Below are 12,160 nucleotides of genomic sequence, written 5' to 3' on the forward strand. Positions count from 1 at the left end.
CGTTTTTCAAGCGTATATGCTGCGGAATTTCCGCAGCGTAAACGCTTGAAAAACGCATGTAGATCCGCACCCCATGGTCCCCAATGGCATTCCGCAATGTCAATGCCCATGCTGCGGATTTTTCCGCAGCGTATATGCTGCAGTCAAAAATCCGCAGCATGTTCATTAATTTTGCGGAAGCGCTGCGGAATCAATGTGCGGATGGTACCCAAGTCTGGAGGAGAGGAGACTCTCATCCAGACCTGGGTACCAAAGAACCTGTAAAAAAAAGAATAAAATAAAGTTTATACTTATCTTCTGATGTTTTCCCTCCGTCGCGCTGTTGTCTGAAGGACCTGCCACGTCATTGAGTCATGTGACCCACCACATGACTCAATGACGTCACCGCAGGTCCTGCACACAACAGCGTGAGCCGCTCAAGACTCCGGACGGGGCAGAGAATGCATCAGAAGGTGAGTATAAAGTTTATTTTTTTATTTTTTATCATTCTGAACAAGTTGTCAAGCACTTTTCCAAGTGATGCTTGGAGAAGTGCTTGATAACCCGCATGCGGAAATGCATGCAAAGACGCCTCACAAACGCTTCTACCTGGCGGGAAAACCGCATGTAATATCCGCATGCGATTTTCCCGCCAGGGAGAAGCGTAAAAAATATGCTTCAGGTCCGCAACGTGGGCACATAGCCTAATTGGGTGTCATTAAAGCATTTGCACAGTTTGCCTTCTATAGCTTCTGTGTTGCAATATCTATTGCTGGCTGCATAATGAGTTAACTGAAAATCTGTCAGTGAACTTGTTCTAATGGTCCAATGCAATGGGAGAGTTTGTAACTTTGGCTATGTGCCCACGCTGCAGAAATGAAGCAGAAAATTTCTGCTTCATTTCTGCATGTCCTCTCCCGGATAAACGCATGCGGAATTCCGCACTTGTTTATCGTGCGATTTCCACACGCGGAATTGCCTTGTGTTTTTTCTTGCATTGCAAAGGCAATTCCGCTTGCGGAAACGCAAAATTAATTGACATGCTGTGGATTTTTCCCCGCATCATAAGCGCTGCGGAAAAATCCGCAGCATGGGCATTAAACTTGCAGAATCCCCTTGGGGACCATGGGGGGCGGATTACAAGCATTTACGCTGCGGAAATTCCGCAGCATATACGCTTGAAAAACGCTACGTGGGCACATACCCTCAATCTGTCTTTTTTAGCTCCTCTCAGCTAATTGATGATCACAGATCACATCAAAGTTGAATGTGCAGGGAAACAAAGCGCCTGTAAAAGCCAAATGGGGCAAAATTTATAATGAAACCAAAATGCAAAAATGGTTCATCACCAATCTACTGCAGTAATCAATTATCTCCTTAATTTTAAACCATATTTTATCAATGATGGAATAAATGTCAAGTTTTATGGCATTATCTTTGCTTTGCTCGACTGAAATTTTGGATTTGTAAAAGTCTGTGTCTCCTGACAGATGTTCCTGCGATCTGGGAATCCTCACCACCAGCAGTGAGATGACTTTATCTATATGTTTAATATATAATAATAATATAATACAAGAAAACCATAGATATACCTCCGGTGGTAAATAATATAAGTATATATATATAATAATATGCAATATTAGACCATCCGGAGTGAAGGACAAATATGGGCAATCGGAAAAAACATATAGCAAACAAGAAAGAGGAAGGCCGATCATAAAGTCCCAAATATCAGAGTACGGTGAATAATCTCATTTTTATTATTAATGAACAGGTGATGACAAAGAGAAATAATTAAAAATGTAAAAGCGGGGGCGAATGTCTGAGTAAAAAGTAATAACTAATAGTTCATGCGGGAGAAGACAAAGGAGGAAGGATATTGGTGTAAATACAAAAATGGAGGATAAAAAATATAAAGACAAGAAACAAATTACTAAAAAACGTGTTGACAAAGTGAGTAATAAATAAAATAAATAGTAGAAGATGCAAATAATCAATGCAATTAATATAGAGAATTATATCATACAGACATGTAGGTGTATAATTGATAAAAATTAATATAAAGAGTGAACTTGCATAATACCAACAAATAATATTACATTAGTACATTGTGCAATGATAGTAAAGGAAAAAGGCAATGGAAACAGCTGTGAGTGGAAAACAAAATGATGAAAATCCTCCAGTATAGATAAACTATATAATAAAGTTTGAAATAATAAAAAGAAAGTAACTTACACTGAAATGAATACCTCCCGCATGCCAGACATGCGTCCACCCCGACGCGCGTTTATTACTTTTTACTCAGACATTCGCCCCTGCTTTTAAATTTTTAATTATTTCTCTTTGTCATCACCTGTTCATTAATAATAAAAATGAGATTATTCACCGTACTCTGATATTTGGGACTTTATGATCGGCCTTCCTCTTTCTTGTTTAATATATATAATATCTGATATATTTGTACGGGCGTCATATTAAGATAATGGACTACAACTACCACTTTAGGAGGACACCATCCAATAACTGGGATCTACCTGCAATATGTCATAAATTAACAATGCAAATTTCAGAAAGAGAAAGAGGACACGCACCTAAGCAGTGATCACCAGAAAAAATAATCAAAAAACTATTTAGATACAAATTACATCAGTTTATTTTCAATATCTCCTGACACATATACAAATAATGGACAAACCAAAAACAATAATGTTAAAACACCATTAAAAATAGTGGAAAGGTCCACTGCATGAGGAGCCCACTACTTAAGAAACCTTCCTATGTTATAATGAATGGTATAAAGTGCACAAGTATGCAGACAAATAGATAAGCCCTCACAGGCTATGGGAAATGTCTGTGGTGGTCACTATTGCACAAACCCAAAGTATTCTGTATAAATAAAGAATACAAAAGAAAATATATATATATATATATATATACATAAAGTGCAGCAACAGGTACCTACGTGCGAATTACTATGGTATCCCTGTGTACAGGGTGATGGGTCAATAAAGTAGAATAGCTGTTGGAAATACACCCTTTCACCTCACACTGAAGAGATAGCCACTCCATAATCACTCATACATTCAATTACGGCGACCAATGCTGCCCCTCACAAAAATAAAGAGCCAATTATGCAACATGACCATAGATAGAGGATACCCAATCAAATCAGCCTGTTAATAGGAAGGTGTAGATAGGACCTCAGTGCCCAACGCGTGTCGCCACTCACGGTGGCTTCATCAGGGGAATTTAAGGTACTTGTCCACGTGTCATTATACATAAAGCCCAAGAACATATTATTACCGAGAGATCAGCTGTATTCCGGAAGACGCCGGAGCTCCGGGCATCGCAAAGCGGAAATGCAGGGCATCAATCACATGCCCATATCACCAGCATATGAAGTTTATAGGGATACATTGAATTGACCAATCCTCCACAAAGTGTATAGGCCCACAGGATAAATGGGATGGGTGCCAAAAAAAAAAAAAACTGCACAGGGACAGCAATGTACGATACAGATATGACGCTGGAGGCACATGGTGCGCCTGCGCTGAGGGGAGGTCCTCCGGCTCCGTGTCCTGCATTGCGATGCCCGGAGCTCCGGCGTCTTCCGGAATACAGCTGATCTCTCGGTAATGATATGTTCTTGGGCTTTATGTATAATGACACGTGGACAAGTGACTCGCCCCCTGAGCCGTGGGGCACCCGGAACTGGGCTTCAGTGCAATGTTGGGGGTAGTGGTGGCAACCCGATCCCGTGGCTCAGGATGGTCAGACTAAATGCTGTGGCAGTCTATTTGTATAGTTATGAATGTCCGACTGCGCCACCCGTGGATTGCGGTCAGGGTGAACCGCCGCTGCGGGGCAGCCCGCTGAGGCTGGTGTTGTGGGTGCAGCAGAGAATAGTATAACTCCCCACGGGAGGAGTGTAGCCTCAGGGCAGTGAGTGTAAATGGTGGGGGTTGTGGTGCAGGGCGTCCCAGTACCGTTAGTGCTGGCACGGTAAGAAACACAGAGTCAACGTGTTGCAGTCCAGTGTCTTTTACTCACAGTTGTTATCTGAGTCACTTCTGCTGGCAATGACTGCCCAAGCCATGCTGCGTCCACCAGGTGCGGGGCTCTGTCAACCCCCAGGCAATTCAGGAGTATAGCCCAGAGCTCCCTTCTATCCTTTCTCTGGCCGTGCCCCACCAGTAACCAAACTTCTGTCCAGCTGCCTCGGGCCTTCTCTGGGAGAACTTGGCACCTGCCTCCCTGACCCTATGTGGTGCCTTCCTAGTAGGTTTAGCGGGGGGGTCGCACCAATAGATGATCACGACCTAAGGTTCTTGGCTGAGGGATGATTTACCGCCACCAATTTGGGATCCGGTACCCTTCTCTTGCCTGACCCGTCACCCAATATCACGCTGGTCCTTAGGGTCCCTTCTGCCTTCGTGTCTCTGAGCCTTTCTACTCCTTGGTTCCTTCTCTTTCTGTTCCGTTCCTTCTCCTCTTCTCCCTTCTGGCTCCGGCCTTCACCCTAGGCCTGCCTCGTGGAGCTGAGCTCAGGCTGAGCCACAGCTCCCTGTCAGCTCTCCTCTCAACTTCTCTTTCTTGTTCTCCACCCTGAACTAAGATGGTGCCCGCCTTATATACCTCCTCCTCTGTGTGTGAGCTCAGGTGGCCAGCACCCAATGAGCTCCTACCTATGCTCAGAACCCAACCCCTATCTGCTCCTACACCACTGGGTTTTCCTCCCCCCTCCCCACTCCAGCCAGGGACATAGTCAGTTGTGCCCACATAACATATAAATGGGAGCACCGTCGAGCTGTCCCCCCGGAAATGGGGTGTGTGTGGTGTATGCAGCTAACTGAGCCCTGGTCCATACTCCATCCTTACCCGGGAGTGGAATATCACACCTCTGGTTGAGGTGCAATACCCCTGTAGCGGCCGAACCCTCGGGGCGCTACACAAGTACCTTAAACTCCCCTGATGAAGCCACCGTGAGTGGCGACACGCGTTGGGCACTGAGGTCCTATCTACACCTTCCTATTAACAGGCTGATTTGATTGGGTATCCTCTATCTATGGTCATGTTGCATAATTGGCTCTTTATTTTTGTGAGGGGCAGCATTGGTCGCCGTAATTGAATGTATGAGTGATTATGGAGTGGCTATCTCTTCAGTATGAGGTGAAAGGGTGTATTTCCAACAGCTATTCTACTTTATTGACCCATCACCCTGTACACAGGGATACCATAGTAATTCGCACGTAGGTACCTGTTGCTGCACTTTATGTATATATATATATGTAGCACCCTGAGGACTCGGCTGCTACAGCGGTATTGCACCTCAAACCAGAGGTGTGGTATTCCACTCCCGGGTAAGGATGGAATGTGGGACTGAGCTCAGAAGGCTGCATGCACTACACTCATCCCATTTCCGGGGGACAGAACTACGGTACTCCCACCAGTTAGATGTGCAGGTACGACAGCGTCTGTCCCTGGCTGGAGTGGGAGGGGGGGAGGAACATCCCAGTAGTGTAGGGGCAGATAGGGGAGGGGCTCTGGGCATAGAGGTAGGAGCCCATTGGGTGCTAGTCACCTGGGCTCACACATAGAGGGAGTATATATGGTGGGCACCATCTAGAGATAGGGTCTGTCAGGAGAGTTCTGAGGAGGAGTTCAGCCAGGAGGGCTGACAGGGAGCTGTGTCTCCGGCTGGGCCCAGCTCCAGGGCCAGGCCTGAAGCAGAGAGGAAGAGGAAGAGGAAGAAAGGCCCAGAGGCATAAGACCAAGAGGGAACCCTGAGATCCCACGAGTGAGCTAAAAAGGGTGAAGGGTTGGCAGAAGAGGGCACCGGATCCCAAACTGACGGAGGCAAAACATCCTTAATCAGGAACCGGAGGTCGTGGTCAAGTTTTGCCACGACCCTCACCACATTCACCAGGAAGGTACACCACGAGTAGGGTCAGGAAAGCCTTAAAAGGTTTTACCATATAGAGGCCCAAGGGAACCGGACAAAGGTGGATCCCTGGTGGGGATGGCCGGAGAGAGAGAGAGAGAGAGAGAGAGAGAGAAGGGAGCTCAGGACCACGTTCCGGAATTGCCTGGGGGTTGGCCGAGTCCCGTACCTGGTGGACGCAGCACGGCTCGGGTGGTCACTCCCGGCCGAAGTGACTGAAGCAACACCAGTGAGTAAAAACCCTGAAACTGCATCCCACGTCTCTGTGCCTCCTTACCGCACCATCACAACCCCCATCATCTACACCTGCTGCCCTGAGGCCATACCCCTCCCGTTGGGGGTTATACCATCCCCGCTGCACCATCCTTCCACCGGCCTCAGCGGTCTGCTCTGCAGCGGCAGCTCCAAAGCTGCATTCAACGGGTGGCGTAGTCATCCAACACCTACTGCTAATAGACTCGCCACTTAGTTTGACTCCCTGGGCACGGACCGGGTCACCGCCACGAGACTACTACCCCCCATCTGATCCGGCTCCGGGTAAGCCCCCGTGCGCGCGATGCCGCACGACACAGAAGGCCCAGGGGCGCGTCATATATATTTTCTTTTGTATTCTTTATACAGAATACTCTGGGTTTGTGCAATAGTGACCACCACAGACATTTCCCATAGCCTGTGAGGGCTTATCTATTTGTCTGCATACTTGTGCACTTTATACCATTCATTATAACATAGGAAGGTTTCTTAAGTAGTGGGCTCCTCATGTAGTGGACCTTTCCACTATTTTTAATGGTGTTTTAACATTATTGTTTTTGGTTTGTCCATTATTTGTATATGATATTAAGATATTGGCTCATTTTTCTTTTCTTCTTCAAATAACAATTCCTATAATGTTTATTATATCCCATAAAAACTCTTTGCCTTCTTTTTACAATAAAATATGATACATGAGCGACACCCAGTAAATGGCAACTACTGTATCTGTGTAGTAGATATACGGTGTATCATGTGCAGACAGTATTTTTCGGACTATACTGTAAGGTCTTATAACTCTATTACCTGCAGATATCGGATTAATCTGCAGGTTAATTGTAGAGATGAGCGTTGTTCTACTCGAACTGTTCGCCAATCTCAAATTCGAGCTGTTTTGGGCGGTGTTCGAGCCGTTCGGCGAACACAAACAATTTGAGAAAAATTCGGCTGTTCGAGGTTATGTTCGATAACTGTTCGTGCACCAAAATCATAACTGGATTTTTTCTCAGTAATGATGAAAAATTAATGTTAATACGCAGTTTGAGTGTACAGCGGGGTGGGGGGAGGGGCAGGGGATGGATCTCTGCAGGAACAATGAAGATCTCCATTTTTTTTTTCTCTTTCCCGCATTTGCAGTGGGGAGGTGCAATCTGTCAGCCTATCAGCAGCGCACACACGGAGCGAAGTGCTGTTTTTCACACAAGCAAGGGCTTGTGTCATTGGCAGTGTATGTCACATGTCCTTGCCCTATAAGACCAAGCCACTTTCCCCGTCGCCACCATTTTCTCACTGCTGCAGCTGCGTGTTAGACGGCACCGCTGTTGCTGTGTGCGCTATACCTTGTTAATTTCAAGCCAATTTTCGCACAAATATACAGATAGCTTGGGAGTAGGGAATAGTTGTGATTGCAGTCCTTTTAAGGACTAGGTTACAGCATTTCCTACGACTTTTATCAGGCAGGTCTGTGCTCTTAAATAGATAGATTGTGGGAGTAAAGACTAATTGTAATTGGAGTCCTTTTCAGGACTAGGTTACATCAGTTCCTATCAGTTTTTGCCAGGCAGGTCTGTGCCAGTGCTGTGCAAGTTTTTTTCACAGCATTTGGCTGAATCTAGCAAAGCTAATCCTTTTTGGCCTATTGCAGAGAGGCTACTCCACTGACTAACACAATCTGTGTTGCAAGATATACCACCTGTGTATAGAATACCAATTTTTTTACTGCACCTAGTGAAGTAAAATCTTTTGGGCATAGCATCATTCTATTAGTCCATCTATACTGACCTCCATCAGGTTGCAAACTGAATATATTTTTTTCTGCATCTACCTCTGAAAAAATATTTGGGCTTCTAGCAGTGTGTGGGACTCATTGTATTAGACCATCTATACCAAGCTCCACCAGCTTTGAAATTAATAATAATTTTTAGCTGCATCTAGCCCTGAAAATAATTTTTCCCAATAGTGGTAGCAATAGAAATATGGGGCGCGTGCCTGGCTAACAAAAATATACGCTTCATAACACAAAACACCAGCCTAGCGCACTGTATTAATAAGATGGCATCATCGTCTCTCCCAGTGCTAGGTCTGCTACGCAGGCTAGTATTCCTGTGCCTAAAACACAATGTATGGGTCCGCGCTAGCCACTATGCTGAGGGGTATAAAGCTGCTGCTAATGCTTTATAACAATTCAATTGGCAGATTTTCACAGAGCTCTTCCACAACGCCCACCCATCGGACAACAGTTGCCCACCCTCCCTATGGGATCTAGTGGCGAATAGTTGATGCCATTAATCAGAGCGTCAGTTGCCCCGTCAACGTGGCATGCATACGGTAAGGCATGGGAAGAGTGGACACGACTAGTAGCAGGCAGACGGGTTGACCAATGTGAACAAGCCAGATCACAAGTCACCATAGAATTTCTCCACCAGCTAATGATGAGGGGCATATCAGGGGCGTCAGCGCAGCGGTGTCTGACCGGAGTAGCATTTCACTTCCAACTACTGAATTGGGGAGATGTGACAAAGATTCATCATCAGACAATCCATAAAAGGGTGGAAAAGGGGTCAGCCAAGTCAGGAATGTAGACGTCCCGTCCCGTGTCACTAAAACTGATTTCTCACATCTTATCCCTAACACCATTAACATGACACTCACAATTTGAAGCAACACTAATGTCTACTGCATTTGTGATCGCCTTCTTCGGGGCGCTATGTATAAGCGAATTAGTCCCTCAATCCAAAATTACCACCAGTGGACGCTTATTACACCAGGACGTAGTCATAGCCAATAATGCAATACGTGTACGCATACACCAATCGAAAACGGTTCCAGCGGGCAGGGGTACTTGGGTACTTCTACAACCCACAAACGGTAAAACTGAGTCGGGTAACAATAGTAAAAACATATCTAACCATCAGATCACAAAGTAATTTCTTCGTATCACACATTGATGGAACGCCATTATCAAGATACCTGTTCCAAGCTATATTTAATAAATGCATAACATCGGCAGGGAACCACCCCAAAGATTACGGGACACACTCATTCCGCATAGGTGCGGCCACGGAAGCAGCAAGAGCAGGACTGTCAGAAACGGAAGTTCAGAGGATAGGGAGATGGCGATCCACGTGTTTGGCGAGATACATAAGACCGGACTTGTTATCCTAACGTGGTTTGTTTCTTTTACAGGTGACGCTAAGCCAACAGTGTGAGTGATAGGCCACTCGTATATATATATTGGGCACAAAAAAGGGCGAAAGTCCGCCCAGGCGGGAGGAAATTAGAGTTTCATAACACATATTTCAACTGGAGAGGTATTAGAGGCCTGCTATGGCCACAGGTACTAATGGAGGTAATCAAGGTAGGGAGAGAGGCAAGAGGTCCTGTCATCTTAGTTATACAGGCCGGGGGAAACAACCTAGGTCATCACAAGTGCGCATAACTAATGGCAATAATGAAACTAGACACTGAGCGCTTCAGAGAATTTTTCACAAAATTAGCTATAGTATGGTCAGAGATTGTGCCGATAGCGGTATGGCAAGGTGCGCGAGACATCACGGTCATCGAATGGACAAGGCGGGTAATAAATATTCGGATGGCAAAATTTAGAAGAGACAGAGGCGGTGTAGTGATACGACACCGACAACTGGAAGGAGATAAAGCAGGCCTCATACGGCCCGACGGTGTTCACTTAATAGATATTAGACTGGACATATTCCTGTCAGGACTCCAGGACGGAGTGGAACAAGCGTTAAGAGTGATGGGTGGGGGTCAGAGTCCTGCATACGAGTACGCTGGATCCTCCGTGGCCTGGAAATAGAAAGGACATGTTGGAGAGTTACACTTGTTGGCCAACTTGCCAGAGTCGGGACCCAGGGCATGCTGCAACAAGCTGAATTATTTTAGAAATAAAATGCCTTTCTAATGGAATGAGTATAAAGAGTTAATAAAGCTGTGACCGATCCTCACCCATCCAGTTGTAAGAGTTACATTATTGGGTTGTCCATGAAAGGGGGGCGGTAGGGGGGCTGAGCATCTGGGTTTGGTTGGGGGTCCCCACAGTCTGCCTAGGCTAGATGCATTTAAAAATTCTTATTAGATACACAGGCGGTGCAGCTTGCTTCGCAGCTGGGCTACTACGCCCAAAGTATTGCCTAGGCTAGATGCAGTTAAAAATTCTACGCTGACTAGCAGACACTGAAGATTTGGAGCAGACCTCTGAGTAAACAGCTCTTCAGACTCAACCATCTGTGTTACCCCAAGCCATAGTGTATGTAGTTTCTTACAGTTAAAAGGGGGGGGTGCGACCCAACCCACCTGGAATTGATGATGCCAACGTCACGTAAGACACAGCAAGGGGACTCCCAAAATTGTGGCACAGACACCACTTAACCCTAGAACGCATACCTGTGGCCTTGCAGGCCCGCCCAGTTAATTGTTTTCTATTTTCTGCAAGATTGCTTTAGTTAGAATTTTGAAACTCTAGGTATTCTTCATGTATATAGTTGTTTGTCATTTGAGTTTGAGTTATTCCATGTTATTTGCACACGGGCCTAAAAGGCCCCAGGTATATGAAGGTGTAAATTTTTATGGTCATGCGTTCTAGGGTTAAGTGGCATCAATTGCCCCACTGTTGCTTAAAACGGTTGGTGAGGTGATTTTACCAAATCCCCAAGCTTTTAGTCTCCCAAGGATGACACAGGGGTAGAAATGTCCTTGCGGATCCATGATTTGTTCATCTTTATGAACGTGAGTCTGTCTACATTCTCAGTGGACAGCCGCGTGCGCTTATCTGTCAGCACACCACCAGCAGCGCTGAACACACGTTCAGAGAGAACGCTGGCTGCATGGTATGACAAGATCTCCAAGGCGTGAGTGGCGAGCTCCGGCGATTTTTCAAGATTGGAATACCAAAATGAGCAAGGGTCCAGTGACACAGTCATGGCTTCGATGTTCACTTGGAGATTCTCCTGTACCATCCTCTCTAGGCATTGACTATGTGTCAGACTTCTTGTCTCCTGTGGCCTTGCAAAGGATGGTCTAAAAAAGTGGTGAAACTATTCCACAAAATTGCTGTTACCAGCAGATACTGTGTTACTGTTACTGTTTGAGTGATGAAGACTCGACAGTCCCACCGTTGGCAAGTTAGACCTGTGAGATTCACTACGTGCACCACTGGTGTTTTGTGGAAAAGCACATGTAAGATTCTGCAACAGATACTCCTGCATTCGTCAATACCTTTTTATGGCAGGAATTATTTCGGCAAATATACTTTTGTACCGGGGATCTAAGAGTGTGGCAACCCAGTAGTCGGGATTACTTCGAATTCTGACAATCCGGGGGTCATGTTGCAGGTAGTGCAGCAAGAAGGCACTCATGTGTCTTGCGCATCCAGAAGGACCAAGTCCTTGTTGTGTTGGTAGCGAGGTAAGAATCATGCTTCCTTCCTATGCCCTCTCCCTCCAACCTCGCACAACAGAAATGTGATCAAGGTCTCCCTCATCTGATGAGTCTTCCATGCCCATTGCCAGTTCGTCCTCCACTTCTTCCTCGGCTCCTGCACCTTCCTCAACAGTTTGGCTGCTACCATGCGCCCTGGTTAATCCCTCTCCCCCACCCTCCCATGCCTGCCGCCTTGGTGCTGCCAACCATCTGGACCTTGGAGATGTTATCCCTTCCGCATACGACTCCTCCTCTACTTCCTCCACCTCCTCTTGTCCCACCACCTGACTCCGAATTCTGTTTAACATGTGCTCCAGCATGTAAATCACCGGAATAGTCATGCTGATAATGGCATCGTCAGCACTAAACATCTTCGTCGCCATTTCAAGACTGTGCAGAAGGGTGCATAGGTCCCTGATCTGAGACCACTCCTCCAGCGTGATTTGCCCCACCTCTGGATCTCGTTGGCCCAGGCTATACGTCAGAACGTATTGCACCAGGGCTTGTCGGTGCTGCCACAGTCGCTGCAACATGTGCAGAGTTGAATTCCAC

This window comes from Phyllobates terribilis, unplaced genomic scaffold (assembly GCF_046119375.1).
Source record: "Phyllobates terribilis strain yellow unplaced genomic scaffold, ASM4611937v1 Scaffold_37__1_contigs__length_12642776, whole genome shotgun sequence".
Taxonomy (NCBI): domain Eukaryota; kingdom Metazoa; phylum Chordata; class Amphibia; order Anura; family Dendrobatidae; genus Phyllobates; species Phyllobates terribilis.